This window comes from Pteropus medius, unplaced genomic scaffold (genome assembly GCF_902729225.1).
Source record: "Pteropus medius unplaced genomic scaffold, Ma_sr-lr_union100, whole genome shotgun sequence".
Lineage (NCBI taxonomy): Eukaryota > Metazoa > Chordata > Mammalia > Chiroptera > Pteropodidae > Pteropus > Pteropus medius.
Window position 1 is genome coordinate 14,426,405 of NW_024354875.1, and position 23,166 is coordinate 14,449,570.

Genomic DNA, 23,166 nt, shown 5'->3' on the forward strand with positions numbered 1-23,166 from the left:
TTAGTATTTGAAAAGACAGTTTACTAAATTTATCTAATAACTCTAAGGGATCAGTGTACTTTCTAACTAGAAATGAAGAATCACTTGGGAATTATTCAGGGATTGATACGTTACCTATTTTACAGCTTCTTACTTGTCTATCCAAGTGTATTCCAAAAATCCCTAGTTCTGTGATAAATTAATAGGTATGACACACCTCCCTTTAAGATTTCTTTATCAAATAAAGTTTAGAAACATGATTACGAGTAAAGAATACTGGACAGTATTTTTTACTGCAGTAGTATTCACTAGCATTTATTACTTTGTGCCATTCACTGTGCTAAGCATTTTTAATCTTCTTAACAACCAGAAAAAAAATTCTAAAGGACACACTTCAAGAAATTTTTCTTCATATTACTTTACTACTTATGAGCATCTATGCAAAAACATATTAAGAATGCAAAATTGACAAATACCATTTTTCTGTTGTTATAACCCTACAGTTTTCAGAAAGAAAGGTTATGAAATTTATCCTTAAAATTAAATACTGAACTTCTTAGTAGTATGCTTCTATACTTTTCTAACCACAGTATTCACAAATGATCAATGATAACCATTTTACTCTTTTTATTAATAGGGAACAATCTTTAGGGCTTCAGAGACATACCTGGGTTTGAACACTGGCTCCATATGCTAAATATTATAGTATGCAACTTTTGGTGAGCTATTAAGATTCTGGGCTTTATTTATAAAATTAGTATAGTGATACATTTCTCACAGAGTTGTGACTATTAAATGATAGAGCTCATATGAAGTCCTCACATGTTGTGGACGTTCACTAAAACTTCGTTTGCTTTCCTTTCTCTGCTTCTATTATTAGTAATAACCATCTTTCAGAATTCTTGCAAAATTATATATGCATTAAATTTTTAATTTTTTTCTCTTTAAAAAATATAAATTTATCTGTTACTCCTAAAACTACTTTAAAACTTCCCTGAAATTCTGCAGATAAAGACTTGATTCACTTCATCTTTTTGATTTCTTGCACTTTGCTAGTAAAATGGGCACCTATAAATGTGGAACCCAAATATTAGAAAATTTGAATAAATGTTCGCACTTATTAATGTAAATATTCTAGTTATAGCTTACAGCGTGCTTTTGGTAATTTTTATTAAGTGAATTAATATGTGAATAGGTTTTCTTTCTTTGTCTTAGTTTCCCCACATTAAATAGGCAATATTGCAAAAAATTAAGAGCCTGGACTCTAGAGCCGGACTGTCTGGATTTAAATCCCTACTCTACCACATATTATGTGACATTCCGTGCTTCCATTTCCTCAGTAAAATGGGTGTGATAATTGTACTCACCTTAGGGTTATTTGATAAGATATTTATATATCACCTTTAAAAACGCCTGGCAAATACTAAATGCCATAAAAGTGTTAACTTATAGTGATTGTATGTATTAGCTATATATTAGTTGTAATATAGAAAAAAATAATGATGAATATTTTTAGTAAATTAGTAATTTTTCTTTGGCAGAATAAAACAAATTTAGCTTAATTTACAGTTCCTTGAAAAGTATGTCAGACTTTTATATAGCATTTTATATTCACCAAATACTTTACATTATTTTTTACTTCTTTACCTTATTGTTGAGAGAGCGGAAAAACATCGTGATTATTTACCATAGAGAAACTGAGACATACAGAAAGTTCAGGACCTTTTAAAGCATTATAGTAGGAAAATCAGTAGAAAGACTAAAATTAGAATTTGAAATATTTCATATGTCAGTGTGTTGAGCCAAGGTATTTCTCATCCTTATTAAGGATTCAAGCAACAACCTATCGGTTGGCAAAATAAATGTTAAAGGCATATTATTCTGTTCTTCATAAGTGTCATTGGCTGTCTCCTTCGGATGAGATCTCTTAAGGTCGATTCACTGAAAGGTTGTATGAGAAAAATTGTTTTAAATAGGATTAGACTAATTGAAGTTAAGAACTGGCCTAGCTATCCCTTAGGACATTTGAGGGTTGAGTATCCTTTTTTAGTTATAAACTGGCTCCCATCAACCCCCACCTTTGATGAACTAGATCAAAAACTCCTTCCCTATTTCTCATCAGTATTCTAGTACTATATAATATGAGTACTTTTCTGAGCCACCCTAGAAACTTAACTGTCATACTTAATATGTAGTTTTTGTGAAAAGCGATTCCAGATTTCAAAGAATAAATTATTGTAGAATAAACTTTTGAAAAGCACTAGGATTATGAGAACAGTATGTACATTTTTATAAAGACAAAGATTTTAAATAGATGTTTCTTTTTTCTTGTTTCAGATATTACATAGTGTCTCTAATTTATTAATTAAAGATGAACTTGGTTGGGATCCAGAAAATAGATGACGACTAAAAGACTCAGAGAGTCTTTAAGAGAGATTTATAAATGGTTTCTTAGACAAATAAGTAATAGGAGAGTATCTAATTTCAAATTTGTAATTATTGTTCATAGTTGCTTAGAAGGTTAGGATTATTATATACAATACTTTTTATGAATTTTTTTAAAGGTAACAAAGCTTAAAATTTAGTATTCTAGTCTAAATTTGTAAACATTTACAGGGATTTTCATATAAATACCACTTTTATTCTAGAAAGCTAAACAATAATAATTCTATGTGTGTTTAAAATATCAAGATATTGACTCAAAGACACAGTATCCTTGCTATTTTCTACATGAAATAATGTCTAAATTTTGTAAACAGTTTCCACAAAATGTCTCTTTTTTGTTATTTTTATATATTCATTCTGCTGATTAGGGGCATAGACTTAGGCAACCTAATCACTTAATAAACCCAGTTTGAAACTCAAAAAATTATTTTGTAAATCCTGATGTGATTAAACTCCTTTAAATTTTTGCTAAAAATTGTTATATTTAGATAGTCTTTTTTAATGTTATAGCTTGTGAAAAGGATTATTCTCTTTAAATGAGACTGCTGTAGATATTTTAGACTATTATTATGGCTAACATCAGCTGCTAAGGGACAACAAATCCTGACTCAGAGGAATACTAATATTTTCATAAGCCAGAAAATCATACATTTGTGTGTATGTATTCATATTACAAATGCAGTTAGGTAAAGAGAGTCCTAGGACTTGAGAAGCAATCTCAGGTTTTTTATAGTGATATAAAGAAGCATAAATATTTATTCAGTTACTTGTTCTACAAATATTAACTACTTGCAATGAGCCAGAGATTCAGCAACAATTAAGATAGGTACCCTAAAGCTTAAAGAGTGATCAACATTACAAAGATGAAACAGCAAACAGTTGTTTCAGATACTTAAAGAATAGAGATATAAATTGACTTGTAAGACTTGTAGGTGGCAATAATAAAGGCAAACAGTTTTACTGATGAGGAAATAGAGACCCAGAAGAGGTAAATGGTTTATCCAAGATCATATAGCAAGTGATATATCTAGGGCCAAGATCCCCTGCCTCCTACTCTGCTTATTTCTGCCACTCGATTAAAACAGGAAGCTGAAAGAGAAGAAAGTAAGGAAAGTTCCTAGAAAGTGGACCAGCCACTTTGGACTGGAATGTAGAATTATACTTTGGACTGGAATGAGGAATTATTCTTTGGACTGGAATGAGGAATTATACTTTTGAAACTTATTTCTTCATGTTTGTTTTATTTGAATTTCTTTAACTTTCTTTTAGTTCTCCGTTAACATTTACTAAATAGTCTTTCAGGATTTTCCTAAATCCATATTTGTACAAAAATTTTTAAAGGTATCCCTGTGCCACTGGAAGCCACATATGTTGGTGCTGTGGTTCCTGAAGCTCTTGTCTACTATAACTTTTCAGTGTTTTTTTTTTCCTTAGCACAAAGAAAGTTGTTTCCTTTAATTATCTTGAATTTACTTGCTGGAAAAAGGAAAACCAAGATGGTGGAAGATAGAAGATAATTTTTTCTGGGATCCTTTTGACCTAACACTGGTTTGAAATCGTGTTAACTATAGACTAATTCTGGATATATCTGATAAGAAAAGACTTCAGAATAAATTATAAAGGGCATTGCAATCACATATAAGGTTTTGATTAAACTGATAGATAAATATAAGGATATGTAAGAAAGTTATATGGTTTCATGTTTCCATTATAGTTTTTGTATTTGATATTCGGTGTTACTGTTTAAATTTTTTTCAGGTAACAGAGAGTTTGAATTTTTGTTTTTTTTAAAGGCTATTAAATAGAAAAACTAGGTACACATCCTAGTAATTTAGTTTGACTTGGGGACAGCAAAGCACAATTATGAGATCACACTTGGAGAAGTAAATAAACTAGTTGAAAGTTGAGTCTGCAAAGCTAGACGTAGTAACAAAAGGAAACATGCCACCTACAATGCATATGGCAAAAGAGAAAGATGGTGCAACAGAATACAGACAAAAATAATAGCTGGGAGTTAAAAGTGCCTCTTCTGCTTTACGACCTTATATCTGTCATCTCAGAAATAATAATAATGTATCTTTTTCCAGATATAATATGATATGGACATATTTTAATTTGTAAGAAAACTTATTTTCTTTATGTATTCCACTTCACATTTATATTATTTATAGTCAGGGTATATTGTCTCCTGTACGTTTTAAACTACTTTTCAGGTATATGTGGTTTTATCTCTTAGGAACACATACTATTTTCACTTTATTGTGCCAAATTTTAAGAAATCTGTTACATGAAAAATTGAACAAAGAGTGTAAAGTAAATGGTGAAAAGGTTTTGCTGAAGAATTCATTTAAATAGAAAGCTCTTCTGGTGTACTTAAGTGATTTTAAAATCACTTCCTATCCTGGACTGAAAGAGATATAGGAAAACTTAGTGCTGAAATGTCAGAAGCCACTGCTGCTTAAATAGTAATCAGAAATGAGGATAAAGCACTTCTAAAATTTTAATCACAAGCCAATGAAAAAGTATTTCGCATATAGAAACTCCATTTGTATCTAATTTTTGAATATCTTCATTTTATTGAATTACTACTGTATATTCGTTAGTTTTATTCTCTTCAAAATTAGTATATAGCATCTAAATGAAGATAATATATGGAATAAGGAGTTTTATATGTAAAAATGATATTATGTGAGTATCAATTAAGTACAAGAGTACTGGCCTGTCAGTTATGTTTCAAAATATTTGATATTAGTTTGGGCACAGGCTATTGCTCCTCATGTAGTAAAAGGGAATCCAGAGGTCTATAATATTGGGCTATTGTCCAATTTAATATTTAATGAGAGTACTATATTCTATAATTTTTTAAACTTATAAATAAGTTCAAGACCATCAAATTTGAGCATATAGTATGTGGGCAGAGTTGAGTATCCAGCCCTACGAACCTCCATTTCTATATTTCTGTCATCTAATTAAGTAAAGTTAAGCAGTTAATTTGATGTATATTTAATAGTATTTGTAATCATTATTGAAATTCATGATAGGCAAATATGATACTTGCTATAAATGACAATGATAGTGTTTCTTTTTTATTTTTTCAAACTCCAGTATCAGTGTTGATAACGTACAATTTAATCTTTACCATATATATCCATTAATTTATTAATTGCTTACCCCATCTTGAGCAATTCTGCATGTTAAAGCAATACTTCTTTCTCCTAGATCTAAGATAGTTGTTCTAGTAGATGTGTATTTATTTTAATCATAATCTCTGAGGGTAGGGACCGTTGTATTGATATTTTTTAAAGCTCCTCAGATGATGCTAAAGTGCAACCAGTACTAAGAATTATCATTCTAGGGCTAAGATCCACCGTAACCTGCATGTCAGCCCGCACATGCACAACTCATGCACATCATACACTACCACCCAGTTATTCTAGAGCAAGTAAGGTTATACATATTTTTATGCAGAGATTGATTACTGGGGCAAAAGAAGATTGTGCCTTGTCTCCACTGCCTTTCCTCTGCCTTTCCTCTCTTACAAGCATAGACAAAAAACTTTTAATACTTATAGGCTTGTATGTGGAATTCCTTAAGGGGATTTGACTTTCTTCTTAAATAGTGTTGGAGAACTTAACATGAAACATACACGTTGAGATCTTCTCACAGTATAGGGTAGTCTTTTAACAAATTAAATGTGTCTTTATACTTTCCCATATTTTACTGTGAGAGAGTGACAAGGATAGAAAAGCTCTGGCCACTTAAGGGGGCAGCTCCCTTCCTGATTTGTTGCTCACCTTTTATTGTGAACAGATACCTAAAAGATAAGCACAAAAGTGCTATTAGCCTGCTAAACCTCAGGTGAGTAGTTTAGTTGCAGATAAGTAATTAGCATTTAGTATTCTTGCTCTAACGAAGATGTAGGATTTCTCTTTTATAAGAATTTATGTGGATATAAATAGGAAACACTATTATAATAAAAGCTATGAGGTAGATGTTGCTATGGTTCAGAAAAAAATGCTTTTCTTTTTCTACATTGTAGTGATCAGAATAACTAAACAAACTTGTGAACAAGGTTCTGCTACAGTGAAAGTTCAGTGATTGTATATCTCTACCCTTTTTTAGCCATTTTTCCTACCATTTATTTTTAGTGCCTATATGACATTTTAAAGTCGCATCTTCCTTTGTATGACTGATCAGAAGCATATGTTTCTAAGAGAAAGAAAAGGGGTTTATGACTTACAGGTAAAACATTTCTCATAGCTATGAGTAAGCTACAGAGAATTTCAAGTAAAAGGCCTAAGAGTCTTTTTTTTTTTCTTTTTAAATAATGCCCTTGGACTGCTGTTCAAAAACAAGGGCAGTCTTTAAAATTTGACATTATCAAGGCCCATTACATTATTTATAAAAAACAACTGTATAGTTTCCCTAACATCTACATTAAACAAAGGGCAAAATAAAATTTATTTTAACAAAACTGAGAAAATGAAGGAGCAAAAAAATTGTAAAAGCTGCAACTAGAGCAAATAAGAAAAGCTACAGATCTCAAAATCTCTTGAAAAGAAAAAAGTGATGTTTAGATAAAGTTTCCAAGCTAGCATTTGGTAATTTTACAAAAATTTCAAGGTGACTGCCCTTAAAGCTAAAAAAGGAGACTGGACTAGCAGTACTAAAAGAAATCTTGCAAGTCATGGGAATCCCGTTGTTGGTCAGGAATATTTTTACTGTGGCTTTAGGGTTTCCTAAAGCAATGTGACTTACCTTCTTTTGAGTCTTGGCTCCCTTTAAGAACCTGAATAAATTATTGGACTCTTGAGGGAGGATGTCTGAAAATTCTGTATGACCTTGTTTATGTATTGGGGGATTAGAGAACTTTCTGAAGGGTAATAATAACCCCTAGACCACTTACATCAGAATCATCTGATCTGTTAAAATACAGATTACTGGGCCATACCTCAAAACTTCAAATGTATGTAGCGAAATGAACTATCTCCAAGAAGAGTCATCTCTATATCTGAATGAATCAGCCTTATTTATAATGCACATATTAAGTGGGGATATGTGAATTAATGCTGTTAAAACAGTTTAAAGACTACTTGGAAATAGTATGTAAAATTTAACCAATATTTTCTTCCAAATCTTACTATAGTCTTAATTTTTGCTGGTTTCCTTCATAGATAAATTCAGAGTGAACTTTAGACTAATAGAGACATTCCATTATCTCATTTCAAATGACTGAATCTAGATTAATAGCTAGTATGCCCATGTAGCTGAACTATTTAGTATTAATACTAAACACTTTTGCACCATGGCACTGAGAGACAGTTTATGAGTCCAATACTCTTAGGACTTCTTGTTTAAACATGGAAGATAAAATTGCCTAGACAAAGATTATACCATATATTTTAATCAACTTTCTCTTCAAACTTGTTATTTGGAGTTAAGGGAGACTAGATAAAATGAAAAATTGCTCAATGAAGAATCTTTATTGCTAAGAGGAAAAAAAATAATTGTAAGGTGATCAGTGGGTAAGTCAGAAATATCATTTCTATATGAGGAAAATACTTATGCTATTATTAACATTACTCATTGGTAAAGTAAAAATACCTATTAATATTCATCTGTGTATTTCTTAAAAGTGGATTAAAATTCAGTACACATTATATAAAATGTATTATTCTTAAGGTCCTTATTTCTGGAAAATACCCTATAAAATTTTTTCATGTCTCCATGATCATCCAAATTTACATAAAAATAACAGTTTAGATAGTTAATCTAGAGATTAAAATTTAGTTGATTTTCCTGTTGCATCTTATTTCTGACTAAAAATTTGTTATATTTTCCTACAAGAATGTTACTACTTTTTATGGTATGTTTTTCAGTGTATTGAATTTAATTTCTTGGTTCTCTCTGACTTCTTCCTGTGTATCCCTCAAGGACATACACAAGTACGAACACACACACAGGCACACACACACACAAATGTACTTTTTATCTCTACAATAAGAATTATATTATGTTTTCATGTTTGACAAAATGGATTATAATGATTATAATAGCTAACTTTTGATCAACATACTAACTGGTACATAATAAATATATATGTACATTGTGTCATTTAATCCACACAATTGCCTTCAAAGTAAGTACAATTTTTATTTCCATTTTATACATGGGAAAACATATTTAGGTGAAGTAACTCAACCAAGGTCACATGACTAGTAAATTTTAAGCTAGATCTAACATTAGTACCTGACTTCTTAACCACTATGCTTTACTAACTTTGGAGATGACTTTAAAATATAATATCCAAAGCCTTTATGTTAAAAACAATATTAAATAGGTAGATAGATGATAGATAAATAGATAGATAGGCAGATAGATAGGCAGATAGATAGATAGATAGATAGATAGATAGATAGATAGATAGATAGATAGATAGATGATAGATAGAAAGAACACGTGAAGGAAAGATGCTGACTTGCCTGCTTATTATATACGCCAGACATAGTTATAGACACGTGTATATAGCATTTAATTTTTATTTGTGAAACAGGCCTTGTTTTCCTTTTCTACATATTTAAACTAAAGGTCCACTTTTGTAACTTGCTCAAGGTCATACATTATGTGACATAGTCAATATCCGACACCATTGTGCTTGTTACTGGTGCATAAAAAACTGAACTTGGATTGGTTCACTTTTCAAGTGGGCTGGAGATTAATTATTCCAAGATAAAAAGCAGATAGAGTAAGAGAGGGAGAAATATACTCTAGCTATTAGTAAAGGTGAAGAAGAGTTGTCATTTCTTTCTCCGTTGCCTTCATGCTGTTAACTATATTAGGATTCTTTGTACATAGCAATCTAGGTTTTTGCTCCTTAATTCTAGAATGGAAAATAAAATTGTGTTTAGATTTATATACACAATCAAAGTTCATACAAATTAAATTAGTTTACCAAAGGTTTGTTGTTATAATGAAGGTTTTCTATATGCTAGTGATGTTTTGAAGGAAATAAAGTACAAAACCTTTTAAAGATTTTATCATTGGCTGAGAAGTCTTCATAAACACATCAAATTAATTCGACAACATATGATTTGGTCTTACACTGAGTGGTTAACAGTACATCCCAGAGGTCCTTGATAATGAACATTTATATAATTAAATTCATTAACATCTCCCACAAACCTCTCTTCTGCTTGTATTTCCTATTTTAGATGGTGTCATCTCTGTTCACCCCAGTTTCCGAAGTTCACAGCCTCTACCACGCCTTCTCTTACCACCATAGTTAGCAAGTCACCAAATCTTATAGAATTTTTCTTCTTCCTAACCCCTAAGTCACTTCAGTTCTATGTTCATGTTATGCCTATTTCTGCTCATTCTTTGGCTAGACAATGTTAGTAAAGTAATTTTAAGTAATTTGCCTCTAGGTTTCTCTCCTCTAGTTTATATATCTTTTTTAATTGAAGTTAGTTGTTTCCAAAGATAAATCTATTTATGTCACTACCCTGATTAAAAACCTTCCAGGGTGCCCTTGCATCTCAGCTTATATAAAATTTTATTTTCAAATTTGGCACACACACGTTTTATCTTTACTGTTTTACTTCAACTTAGCCCTCCAACTTATCTGCCATTACTTTCTTCTTATATCTTTTGTTGCGGCTCACCAAACTGCTTCCTCTTCAAGACTGTTTTCTGCTTCTTCAGGTCTCCTTGCCTTTACACATGTGCTGTCTCCTGTACAATGCCTCTTGCCTTACCCACTCCCCTACCTTGCCCCACCAGACCAAACATCATTTTAATACAAGTCCCAATTCAGATGTCACATCCTATCAACTAACCCTAAACCTCCTGAAGCAGAATGGATTTACTACTTCTTAGTTACACACATTAATTTTTTATCATCATATAAAGTAGTTATCTCATTAATTTTAGTGTCTATCTCCTACTAAGATTATGAAATGCTTGCTTTGTTTTTATTTTTACTTTCAAATCTAGCCTAAGCCATAATAGATGCGTGTCCTAGGTATGTTGCAGTCATTAAGACTCAAGTCCATAATGACGCATTAGCTATGTTTTAAAGTATGAATTGGAATTCTATGAATGGATAAGATGGTGAGGGCTTAGTAGACTAACAGCAAGCATATACTAAATTCTGAGGTACAAAAGCTGCAAGATTAGAGAAACCATTGTTTACAAGATTATATATATGGTTGTTTATTTTAGAAAGCCTCATAAAACAGTTTCTACTAAAATTCCTTAGATAACTCCCAGCTTAACTGTTAAATAAGCTTTCTTGAAACAATCTTCATACTAATTTATCTTTTCCCTTTGTATTATAAAGTAAGTAGGAGCATGAATTTTGGAGATCAGAATTTAAGTTCAAATCCTGAAATACTCAGTTTCTCTATCCATCATTTACCCATTCAAAAAAAGGGGGTATTAATTTTACCTACCTTTCAGGGTTTTTAGGAATATTCAGAGAAAGAATGCATTCAAAGATATTGGCACTGCCTGGTCCATAAGAAAGTCTCAGTAGGATTCAATAAATTGTAGCTATATTATGGCTCCTGGTAGGCCTTCTTTTCTTCTTTAACTCGTTTATTTAAGAAGTGATGTATTGAGTGCTTAATATTTATTAGGTACCTAAATTTGAAAAGATGAGTAAGGCATAACCTCTGCCCTTGAAGAATTTGTAATTTAGGATATGCGCTATATTCTAATACATATTGAGAATCAACAATTATAATCAAATGCTTTGGTGGGGAAGGTATTAGAAAATAGGAACTTAGAAAAGGAACACCCAAATCTACTTGGGAGCATTATAGGAAAGTCTTCATTAAAGAAGACTGTGACTTGAAGAATGAAAAACAGTTTCCTGGTTTAGAGATGGAGGATGGAGAAGAAAAGGAACAGCATATTCAAGAGGACAGTCAAGGTAACATAAGTTATTCAGAGAAAAACAAGTGATAAGAAAACTTCTAAAACAGAAAAGGATGGAAGTAGAAAACATAGGGGACTGAATCTTCTCAGGTGGAACTCTTTTGATTTAACATCTCTTTTCTCAGAGGGTCTGAAGATACAACTTTGCTCCTCTGTGAAAAGAGAAGTTATAAATCACCTAGGATGAGTATGAGAAAAACCTGTCGGAAAAATTGCCCTGGGTTGTTTGTGTGGTTCACTCATTAGGCATGAAGTCTTACCTAGTCTAAGAAAACACTGCTAGTGCTCTATACAGTGAGTCCTGAGCACTGGGTTAAAGGATGAGGCAGGTGGAGCAAAGGAACAGAATTTCATTTGTGACATTAGGGTCTGAGAGGTGGTACCAGCAGCAAAAGTAAAATTAACCATGTTGTGGGGAGATAGTTAGAAAGAAGCATTTTCCTGTCATAGTTGAAAGTTCCTGGTAACAACATATGTGATAGATTGACTGACTAGACTGTGGCTTGACTGGAGAGTGGTATATTCCTTAGTTCTCAGCAGCCCAGTGGTTTGTACCCCCCAAAATGACAGCACCTTAGCTCTCTGGAAGCTAAAAATTCATGTGGCCTGTGGCGAAAGGTGCTAGCCATAGAATAATCATAGAATAATCATTGGGCTATGGTTTTACACTCCAACTGTGAGGCCTGTAGCAATATCTTTTGAACAAGAAAGCAAATAGGAAAAAGAATATTGTTGAGCATTTACCTTGCATTGGTTGGTTAGTTTTTTGGCAGGGAGAGGAGCATGCATTCATTCATTCATTCATTCATTCATTTATATTGAGATAAAATTCACGTAACATGAACTCCACCATTTTAGCCATTTTAAAGTATATACAATTCGGTGGTTTGGGGTATATAAACAGTATTGTGGGATCATCAGCAGCCTGTAATTCCAGAATATTTCCATTATTTTAAAAAGAAAGTGGTTAGTAGTCATTTACAATTTCCTATTCCCCCATCCTCTAGCAACCTCTAACCCACTTGCTGTCTCTATAGATATGCTTAGTCTGGACATTTCAGATAAACGGAATCATATAATATGTGACCCTTTGTGTCTGGCTTCTTTCACTTAGCATAATATTTCATCCATGTGGTAGCATGTATCAATAGTTAAGTCCTTTTTATGGTTGAATAATTTTTCATTTATGGATACACCACATTTTGTTTATTATTCATCAAGTGATTGACATTCGGGTTGCTTTCACTTGGTTATTGTAGATAATCCTGCTGTAAATGTTTGTGTGCAATAGTTTATGTTAATATATTAATAGTACTCTTAGGTATATGCCTAGAAGTGGAATTGCTGGATCATATGGTAACTCTATGTTTAACATCTGAGGAACTGCCAGACTGTTTTTCAAAGTGGTTGCATAATTTTACATTCCTACCAGTATTATATGAGGGTTCCAGTCTATACATATCCTTATCAACATTTATTATGTCTTTTTTTATTATAGCCATCCTAGTTGGTATGAAGTGGTGTCTCATTTGGTTTTGATATGATTTTCATTATTGCTGATCATGTTCAACATCTTTTCATGTGCTCAGTGGCCTTGTTCATATCTTCTTTGGAAAAATGTATATTCAAATATTTTGCCCATTTTTAAAATGAGTCATTTGTCTTTATTGTTGAGTTGTACGAATTTTTTTTAATATATTTTGGACACTGGACTCTTATTAAATGTATATATTTACAAACATTTTCTCCCATTTTGAATATTCTCTTAACTTTTTTGATAATTTCCTTTGATGCACTAAAGTTTTTAGTTTTACAACTTATCTATTTTTTCTTTTGTTATTTGAGCTTTTAGTGTCTCATTTAAGAAACCAGTACCTAATCCAAGGTCATAAAGATTTATACTTCTGGTTTTTTCTAGGATTTATATATTTTAAGCTTTTGCATATCTATCTGATTCATATTGAGTTAACTTTTGTATATGGTGCAAGGTAGGGATCCACATTCATTCTTTTGTGTATCTAGTATTTTCAACACCATTTGTTGAAGAGACTGTACTTTTTCCAATTGAATGGTCTTGGCAGCCTTGTCAAAAATCAATTGTATGTGTGCATTTCAGACTTTCAGTTCTATTGTATTGATTTATATGTCTTTCTTTATGTCATTACCACACCATTTCAAGTACTATAGATTTGTAGTAAGTTTTGAAATCAAAGTATGAATTTCCAACTTTTTAAAAATTCTCATCCTCCTGCACCCTTCCCCTGTGACAACCATCAACGTATTCTCTATATGTATGAGTCTGTTTCTGTTTTGTTTTGTTTATTTGGGTTTTTTTAAGATTCCACAAAAATGTGAAATTGTACGGTATTTGTCTTTCTCTGTTGGATTTATTTCACTTAGCATAATGCTCTGTAGGTCTATCCATGTTGTCACAAGTGGCAAGATTTCATTCTTTTTTATTGATGAATAATATTCCATTGAGTATCTATACCACATCTTCTTTATCCATGCGTCTGTTGATGGATATCTAGGTTTCTACCATATCTTGGTTATTACTAGTACTACTGCAGTACATTGGGGTTCATATATCTTTTCAAATTAGAGTTTATATCACTTAAATATCCAGAGGTAGAATTTTGATTGTGTGATAGTTTTAATTTTTTGTTTTTGAGAATCTTCATACTGTTTTTTTTATTGGCTGCACTAATTTACAATTCTACCATGTGTGGGAGGGTTTTCTTTTCTCCACATTCTCACCAGCATTTGTTGCTTGTTGATTTATTGATGGTAGCCATTCTGATAGGTGTGAAGTGATATCTCAGTAGTCCTCCAATTTTTTTTTATTTCTAAGATAATTTTGGCTATTCAGGATCCTTTATATTTACATATATGATTTTTGGAATCAACTTCTCCATTTCTGCAAAAAAATTAAAAAGCTGTTGGAATTTTCATAGAGATTGCATTGAATCTGTAGATCAATTTGGGGATTATTGCTGTCTTAATATTAATTTTCCAATCCATGAACATGGAATGTCTTTCCATTTAAATAGGCTTCTTTATGTGGATGCCTTTTATTTCTTTTTCTTACGTAACTGCCCTAACTGGAACTTCCAGTATCATGTTGAATAGAAGAGGCATGAGCAGAGATCCTTTTCTTGTTTCTGATCTTAGGAGGAAAGCTTTAATTGTCCTACCATTAAGTATGATCTTATCTGTGTGTTTTTCTTAGATGGCTCCTTCAGATTGAGGAAATTTCTCTTTTATTCCTAATTTGTTGAGTGTTCTTTGTTTTTTGTTTTTGTCATAGATGTTGGAGTTTTGATATTTTTATAGAATCGACTTGGTTTCATTGATTTTGTTTTCTATTCTCTTTATCTCTGCTCTAGTCTTTATTATTCTTGCTTTGGATTTAATTTGCTCTTTTTCTAGTTTCTTAAGCTTACACTGCATACCATAAGTTTTCATATGTTGTGTTTTCATTTTCATTTGTCTTATAGTTTTTTCTAATGTTTCTTGTGATTCCTTTTTTGACCTACTGGTTATTTAGAATTGTGTTGTTTAATTTCCACATATTTGTGAATTTTAAAATTTCCTTCTATTGGTTTCTAATTTCATTCCACTGTGGTCAGAAAACACACTTCGATTTTAATCTTTCAAGCCCAGATATACAACATTCCTATTATCACAGAAAGTTCTCTTAGATAGAACTGCTCTGACACAATGCTTTTTAAAATTGGTCTGTGGACCAGTACTTATCTGCAAACTGTCACTTGTCTGTGACAAAATAATCACAAAAAGTTGAGACCGTTTAGAAACTTTCATAGCTGCAATATCCAAGCACATGACCAGTTATCTGCTAATTCATTTTTATTGTGTTTTACATAAGTATGATCTGTGACAGACTGGAAATTTAAAAAATACAACTGGTTGTTCAAAATGGATAGTAAGAAACACTACTCTAAGGAATGTTCATATACAATTGCAGGATCAGTCTATGCATATGTTGATCTTTACAAGATAAATTCAATCTGTTTTCCAAAATCATTATATCAATTTATACTCTCACCATCGAAGTATGAGAGTTTCCATTGCTCTGCTGTTTCTCTGACCCTGTTACCACTCCTCCCCCCAACACATCCACCCTTTTTTCCTAAAGTTTTGCCATCTGGTAGGTGTGAAATGGCATCTTAAAAATTTAATTTGCATTTTCCAAATTACTAATGAGGGTAAATATATTGTCATATGTGTTTCCATTTTGTTATCATAGGAATTCTTTATATGTCTGGATACTAATCCTCTGATGATTATGCGTGTTGCAGATATCTTCTCCCCATTTGTGATTTGTTTTTATGGTGCTTTGATGAAGTTATTTCTTTTGTGTATGTGTGTGTGTGTGTGTATGTGTGTGTGTGTGTGATGTTTAATAAATTCAATAACTTTGTATAAGTTTTTAAATATTGTCTTTCACCTTTAGGTCTTTATACCCAATTGCACCTGAATTTGATTTATGTGTAGAATTTGAGATAAGGATCTAATTTTATTTTTTCCTTTTGTGGTTAAGGGTCTTAGCATTGTTTATATGATACGTTCTCTTTTACAGCTGACTTTCAATGCCCAGTCAGTCTTAAATTGTGTTTTAATATATGTATGGGTTAGCTTCTGGACTCACTATTGTTTTTCATTGGTCAATTTGTCTAACCCTTGCCTTAATTGCTACACCTTTAAAATAAGTCTTGATAGTTGATAGTATTAAGTATGGTCATGTAGTTCTTCCACAGAAAATTCATAATCAGCTTGTCATAGTCTATAAGAAAATTCATGAGGGTTTTGATTAGGCTTGACCTCATTATTATGAGTCTTTATGTCTAAGACCATGAGATTCTTCTTATATTTTAGTCTTCTTTAATATCTCACAATATTTTGAATTTTCTCATTTTTGTACAGAAGTACATTTGTCTCTTATATATTTGTTATTTATCCAGAAAGTTTATTAAACATTCCTTTTCATTCTAATAACTTTTTTGTACAACCTTGGGGTATTTTTAAATAGATAATTATTCTCAACAAATAATAAAATTTTTGTTTCTTCCATTCCAAACTTCATATGTATTATTTCTTCTCTTTGCTCTTATATAGGAGCTAGAATCTGCAGTGCTGATGTAATGGACATTCTTGTAATGGTGCTGATCTTAAAAAAAAAAAATACTTTCACATGTCACCTTTAAGTATGACTTTTTTTCCTTGTCTGTGCCTTTTATTAGATATTTAATGTCCTCTTCTGTTCTTAATATTAAAAGTTACCATACACAAATATTGAGTTATAGTAAATGTCTTTATTGAGACAATTATATGATTTTTTTTCTTTAATCTGTCAATGCAAATGTTAAATTACACTTAAGCAATTTTCTGAATTAAACTAACTTCGCATTCCTGTTATAAAACCCACTTAGTCCTGTTGTAATATCTTTTTTATGTGTCACTGGATTAGATTTTTAAATGTTTGGTTTGGGCGTTTTGCATCTGTATTCATAAAGTGAGAGTTCTGTTATTGTCTTTTTTTTTGTAAAATTACTTGATGAGTTTACCTTTTTTTTTTATTATTCTCTGGAAGTATTTTGTAATATTAGAATTTTATTTTTTTAATGCTTAATGATATTCATCTGTAACCCATCAGAGTTTGTGTGTGTGTATGAGAGAGAGAGAGAGAGAGAGAGAGAGAGAGAGAGAGAGAGAGAAAAGGTTTGTAACTTTTGATATAATTACTTTTGTGGTTAAAGAATATTTAGGGTCCTTTTTAGTCTTTTTGTAATACATCGAACTTTTCTAAGAATTCATCTATGTCAACTGTGTTTTCACATTTATTGGCATAAAGTTGTTGCTAACATTTTCTAATCCGTTTGGTATATGTATTACTTGTTATATTTTCTTCATATCTAACATTTTTTTACTTATGCTTTACCTGTTTGTGATTAACTGTGTAATGGCATTAACAATTTTTTTCACCTTTTTGAAGAACTACCTTTTGGTATTACTGGTATTTAATATTGCATGCTTATTTCCTACTTTACTTATAATTGTTATTGTTTTTTTCTTCTGCTTTTCTATTTTGCTTCATTATTATATATTCTGCTGACTTCTTAAACTTTTGATGCTTTTTCATTAACTTTCAGCCTTTTACTTTTTAATTTAAGAATTTAATGTAAGTATTTAATGCCATTAAATATCCTCTAAGCATTTCTTTAGCTGTATTGATATATAGGGATTTTGTTACTGTTTTCTTATAAAGATTTTCTGATTTCTATTGTGATTGCCTCAGTGACTTCTGAGTTTTTTTTTAAAGTGTGTGTGTGTGTGTTTGTTTTTATTTTTGCCTTACAAGCCTGTAAGAATAACTTTTTTTGTTGCTGGTTTCAATATTTAAATTCATTTGGTCAAGAGATGTGAAAAGTATGAAGACTTTGTTACTTAGTAAGATTATAATTCTTAGACTCCCATACTGTGCTACTGGGATTTGTTTTTCCAGTTTTAAATTCAATGTGCTAAAAAAAAAAAATGTCAGGTGTTCTTTGGGGTTTGTAATTTAGTCACATGCATTTGCAGTACCATCATTACTTAGGTTTCTCCCTGTGAATCTAAGATTCCAGGTATTCATAGCAGCATGGAGGTAATGTCCACAAAATTGTTCCCGTATTTAAAAGATTAGATTCTAAAAACTTACTGAGTTTTTGTTGCTTTATTTTCACTTATTTTTCACTGTTTTCATTTGATTGTTTTAATTTCTTTGTTTTGTTTTGTTTTTTTTGGGCCCTGAAATAAGCACTAGTGTAAATCTAGTTCAGATTTATTGGTTATAAAGAACAGACATTAACATCTTAAATGTGATTTATAGTATATTCCTGAAGGCATTATATCAATGGTGACATACTTCACTCTGTAATTTTAAATACTTATAATCTATAATGCATATTTTTCTTAGTGTGCCGTTTTAAGGAGGAAAGGAGTACCTCTCACCTCTCTACTCTTTTGCACAGAGTTTGGGTCAACATTTTTTCCTTTGTTTTTTTCTCTACTTGTTTTATAGTATGTCTCATTACATTTATGTAGCATCGAACTCTTATATATCATTTAACAATGTCATGAACTGTTTTCCCTGACTCTTTTTCTTGTGTACTCAAAGATACCCTACAAATTAGGTAGTGTCCATATTTTCCAGATAATGAAACCAAGACTGAAATGCTAAATTTAGTTGTTCAATGTCACTTAGCTAGTAAGTGAGAAGAATAAGAGTTCAAACCCATCACAATGTTCCCAACGTTTATGTTTTTATAAGTTTTGTTCTATAGATCTTTTGTAGTATGTGTGGTGCATACATTAAGAAGCAAATTTAAGCCGTGGATGGCTTAACATGTTCCAATACATGAATATTTATTTTAATTTTCCTTGTTGCTTTTATTTGCATTACAAAAGCTTAATAAAAGGTTTTCAAAGGTTCTTTCTTATTTGCTACTAAACATTCTCCACTGTCATTTATCTTATTTTTATTACTTCATAAAAAAAATGAGCAAAGTATAATCATAAACTTTGGTTCTGTCTCCTGACATACTTTTCAATTTATCTCTAACTTCCTTATAGGACAGGCACAATGCTTGAAGTTTTCCTTAAGTAAATTTCATTATTTCTATCTGACTTTAAAAGATTTGGTCAAAGAATGTCTGCTAGGCAAAAAATATTCTTGAGTTTTTAGTTTAAAAACTTCCTGCCAGAATGCATTTGTGTGTGTGTGTGTGTGTGTGTGTGTGTGTGTGTGTGTGTGTGTGTATTAAACATAGAATTACAGAAGAGCATAGTGTCCTTATATGCGCTTGATTGGAACTTCTGGCTATTTCAATCTGTAAATTTAGTCATTGAAACACAGTGAAAATGTTTCATGAAGTGTATTGGGTGGATGAATGGACAGATGGATGGATGGATGGATGGATAGATAAGTAAATAAATAGAAACTTTATATAAAAGTTTTTAAGATATGTAAACTCCTATATGTGTTCATTTGTGATGTTGCTTATGTTTAGACACAACAGAAGGAAGACTTCTGGATGAAGAAACCTGGCAGGAACTTATAATAATTCTTCATTGTGGTACTACTCGCTTGTATAAAAATTTATGTATCTGTTTCTGTAGTTTGCATATATTCATCATAGCATGATTTGTAAATACATATTAAACTGAAGAGTCGTCAGTGGCTTTTTTAATATGAAAATATTTGCACATACATGAAAGCTGGTTCTGACAATTGAAGAATAGTTTACTGTTTGCTTTCCATGTTTATAATAACCTGCCACATTTACACATTTACTAATGGAGTGTCCAGTAAGCAACTTTTCTGTCCTATTGTCATCACTGTACATTTTTTTTCAGCTTTATTGAGGTATTATAGGCAAATAAAATTGTAAGGTATTTAAAGTGTACAACATGATGATTTGATACACATTGTGAAAGGGTTCCCTCCATTGGGTTAACACATCCATCACCTCACATATTTACCTTTTTATTTTTCTTGATGAAACATTTAATTTCTAATCTCTTAGCAAATCTCAGTTATACAGAAAAGTGTTATAAACTATAGCCATCATATTATACATTAGATCTATCATTATACACTTTTTATTTTTTTTGCTTTTCAATTAGAGTTGACATTTAATATTATTTTATATGTTTCAGGTGTACAGCATAGTGGTTAGACATTTATATAATTTATGAAATGATTATCACTGTACTCTTAAGTCTGGATGTAGTAAAGCAATTTTACCTTAATATACAGGCTAGTAGAAATTTAATATTAAGTGAGCTTTGCAAATATACTAGTATAATCAAAATGTTTTTAATAGTCTGCATTTAAATATATACTTTTGAGTTAAGAAATAACCAAAGGAAATGCTTCCTATTCTTTAAAGTCTTCCTCTAGCACAGGGTCAGGGAGAATCTTGGTTCTTGGTGACTGGTGAGAGATGTTTTCAGGTACTTGGAGTCTTTAATGCATAGAGCCATGCCTTCAAAATGTTCCACTGGAGAGGCACACTCTATAAATCTTTTATTATATGGTTTGTACAAAACCAATTTTTGTCATTTATTCTTGGGATACCTGTACCTGATAATTTTCACCTTGCTTTCTTTCCACAGTAGTGACAGTTAATTGTACTGGTCTCCTTTTATGTTGCATACACCTGTAAACTGATTATTTTAGGGCCTAACTGAGGTATGGACTGCTCTCAAGTATTTCAAAATTCATTGAAATTTTTAATTTCACAGGGGAAATCAAAAAATATTTCTTCCAAGTTCCTTTTTCTTATGACAGAAAGTTCACGATTCTTTGTTCTATAAGTATACTTTTGTGTTTTCTCCCTAAATGATCTTATCTAAGTCAACTCAAATGTTACATTTTTGATTACCCTTCATAGAGTTTTATATGGTTCTGCCGTTTAACCTGTCACCTTGCCATTTTACTGTTTATTAGCTAACCAAAGAGGCTTTATACATTTCCACCAAGTTTATTAAAGGTGTAGATAGGACTAATTTCTGGTGCTGATACTCTGTCTTTTCTTTTATTCTTTGTGTTTTACACATTTTCATCTCCATTGCAAAAAAGTTTTCCAATATCTGGATGACTCAATTTTTGAATAGTTTTTGGGGTTTAATTTTGTCTTATTTAAAAGTCAAATAAAAATAATTTCTACTAATTTTACATTTTAAACATATTTACAATGCCATAAAATTTCTATTTAGAGTGTTACTCCTTTACAATTTGTTCTTCCCTTTATCTTAAATAACCCTGCTTACCTATTAGAGATGTCATCTGACCAATTTGTAATTATAAGTAGCTGGCAATAGTATTTAAATGATCAAAGGCAGAGTGGCTATTTTTCTTTTTATGTTTCTCTTTTCTGTTTTTGAGTCTCTGCGTACACTGGTAAATCTAGATAGTACATAAAATTAGAATGAACCACTGTTAAGACTTGGACATCGTTTTGTGTCTTTTCTCTATCCTTTCCCCCTTCATAATTGAGATTATATTGTGCATCTGGTGTTTCTTACTCAAAGAAAAGGGGAAATCTACCCTATTACAAATGTATTTTCATAATATTCAAAACCTTTAAGTCTAATATTTCTGTGTGTATACACCGTAATTTACTTAGACATTTCCTTAATGTTAAACCTTAGATTATTCCTTGTATTTCATTATTATTCCACAGCAGTGATTTTTTTTGTTTTTTGCATAAAATTTTGTCGACATCTCAATTTCCAAAGACTAGGATTCTTGCAAATAAAATTCCTGAGTCAAAGTCTGAAGATTTTTAAAGCCATTAATACGTATTTTCAATTTACTTATTAAGAAAGATGAAACTGATTTACATATCCCATCTGGCAGTACATCAGAATGTTTTACTGTTACCATTAAAATTTTTTTGAATTTTCCCCTTTAAAATCTTTAATTTTTATTTCTTTGTGTCCTCAGGATATTAAATATTTCTCATGTTTTTGTTACCATTGGTACTTTTTGTTTTAATATCTTCATGATATTCACTTTGTTGTTTTCATTTATTGAGGGGTTAATTTTATGAATATGTAAGAGTATTATATAGTATGAATATTAACATTATGTCATGTCGGCTGAAAATATTTCTCCAGTTTGCTTGTGTATTAGATTAAAGTCAGAATTACCATAAATTTTTTTTATAAATTCTTTCTGTTGGTGGTCTTAACCTTGAGATGAATAGATGTAATAAATAATATGTATATGCAGGCATATATAAATCATTTTAGTCTCTTTTTTGTTTTTTTGTTTGTTTTTGTTTTTGTTTTTTGATGAAAGGAAAGTTGCAAGATGCTAAATTTTGACATTATTTCCTGGAACCTTAATTTGCAAAAAGTAAAAAACTACATGGTTTCAGCTCTTAAGGCAATCTTTATTCAAAATACTTTCTAAACTAATGGTCCCCAGCTGTTTTGGCACTAGGGACCAGTGCTCCTATAAGAATCTAATTCTTGATGATCTGAGGTGGTGCTAAGGTGATGATGATAATGCTGGGGAGTGGCTGTAAATACAGATGAAGCTTCGCCTGCTTGCCTGCTGCTCACCTCCTAACATGCCTCTGACTGGTACCCGTGCCTGGCCTGGGGTTTGGGGACCCCTGTTCTAAACTATACTCTTTAGACCTTAAATTGATCATAGAAAGTGTGAGTCCCTTAACATGCTTTCAGAATGTAATAATTTTATATGATATATTTAGTAATTTAAACATTTAACACAACTGTGTTCTATAAGCTCAGAGAAATATATAAGCTTTTACTAAAGTTTTTGTTAAACTTCATGTAAACAGTGTTTTGTTTCGCACATATATGATTACTGTTATAGGCAAATGAATATCTAGTTTGAACTTTGGCTTAGGATGTTTTAGTAATTAATGGTATTTGAATCATAAAATCACTCGAGTTTTATGTTGTTGTGATTTTTAGGATGTCATTTTTTTTTTCTGCCAGTGACATACTCTGATAAAGATTTCTCAAATTTTAGTATTATTTATATAACTCTAAAAGGAAAAAAATATTGTAGACTCTTTACTAGAAAATTTCTTAAGTATATATATATATATATCAATATAAACCAGGTATGAACTCAGTTTCTTATGTCTATTACAAAGCTATAACTACTACTCCCATTAACAAAATAAAGTGCAAGCAAACAAAAGTTATAAATTGTCTTTGAAACCACAAGAATTCTGGATAACATATTCACAGATTTAGGATCTG

At 31.2% G+C, this 23,166-nt stretch overlaps 1 protein-coding gene across 1 annotated transcript in view; it reads left to right on the top strand.

Annotated features, from left to right (window-relative positions):
- The window catches only part of MBD5 (methyl-CpG binding domain protein 5), a 369,565-nt gene that overhangs the window by 12,007 nt on the left and 334,392 nt on the right, over positions 1 to 23,166 (top strand). The gene's annotated exons all lie outside the window — the stretch shown is intronic.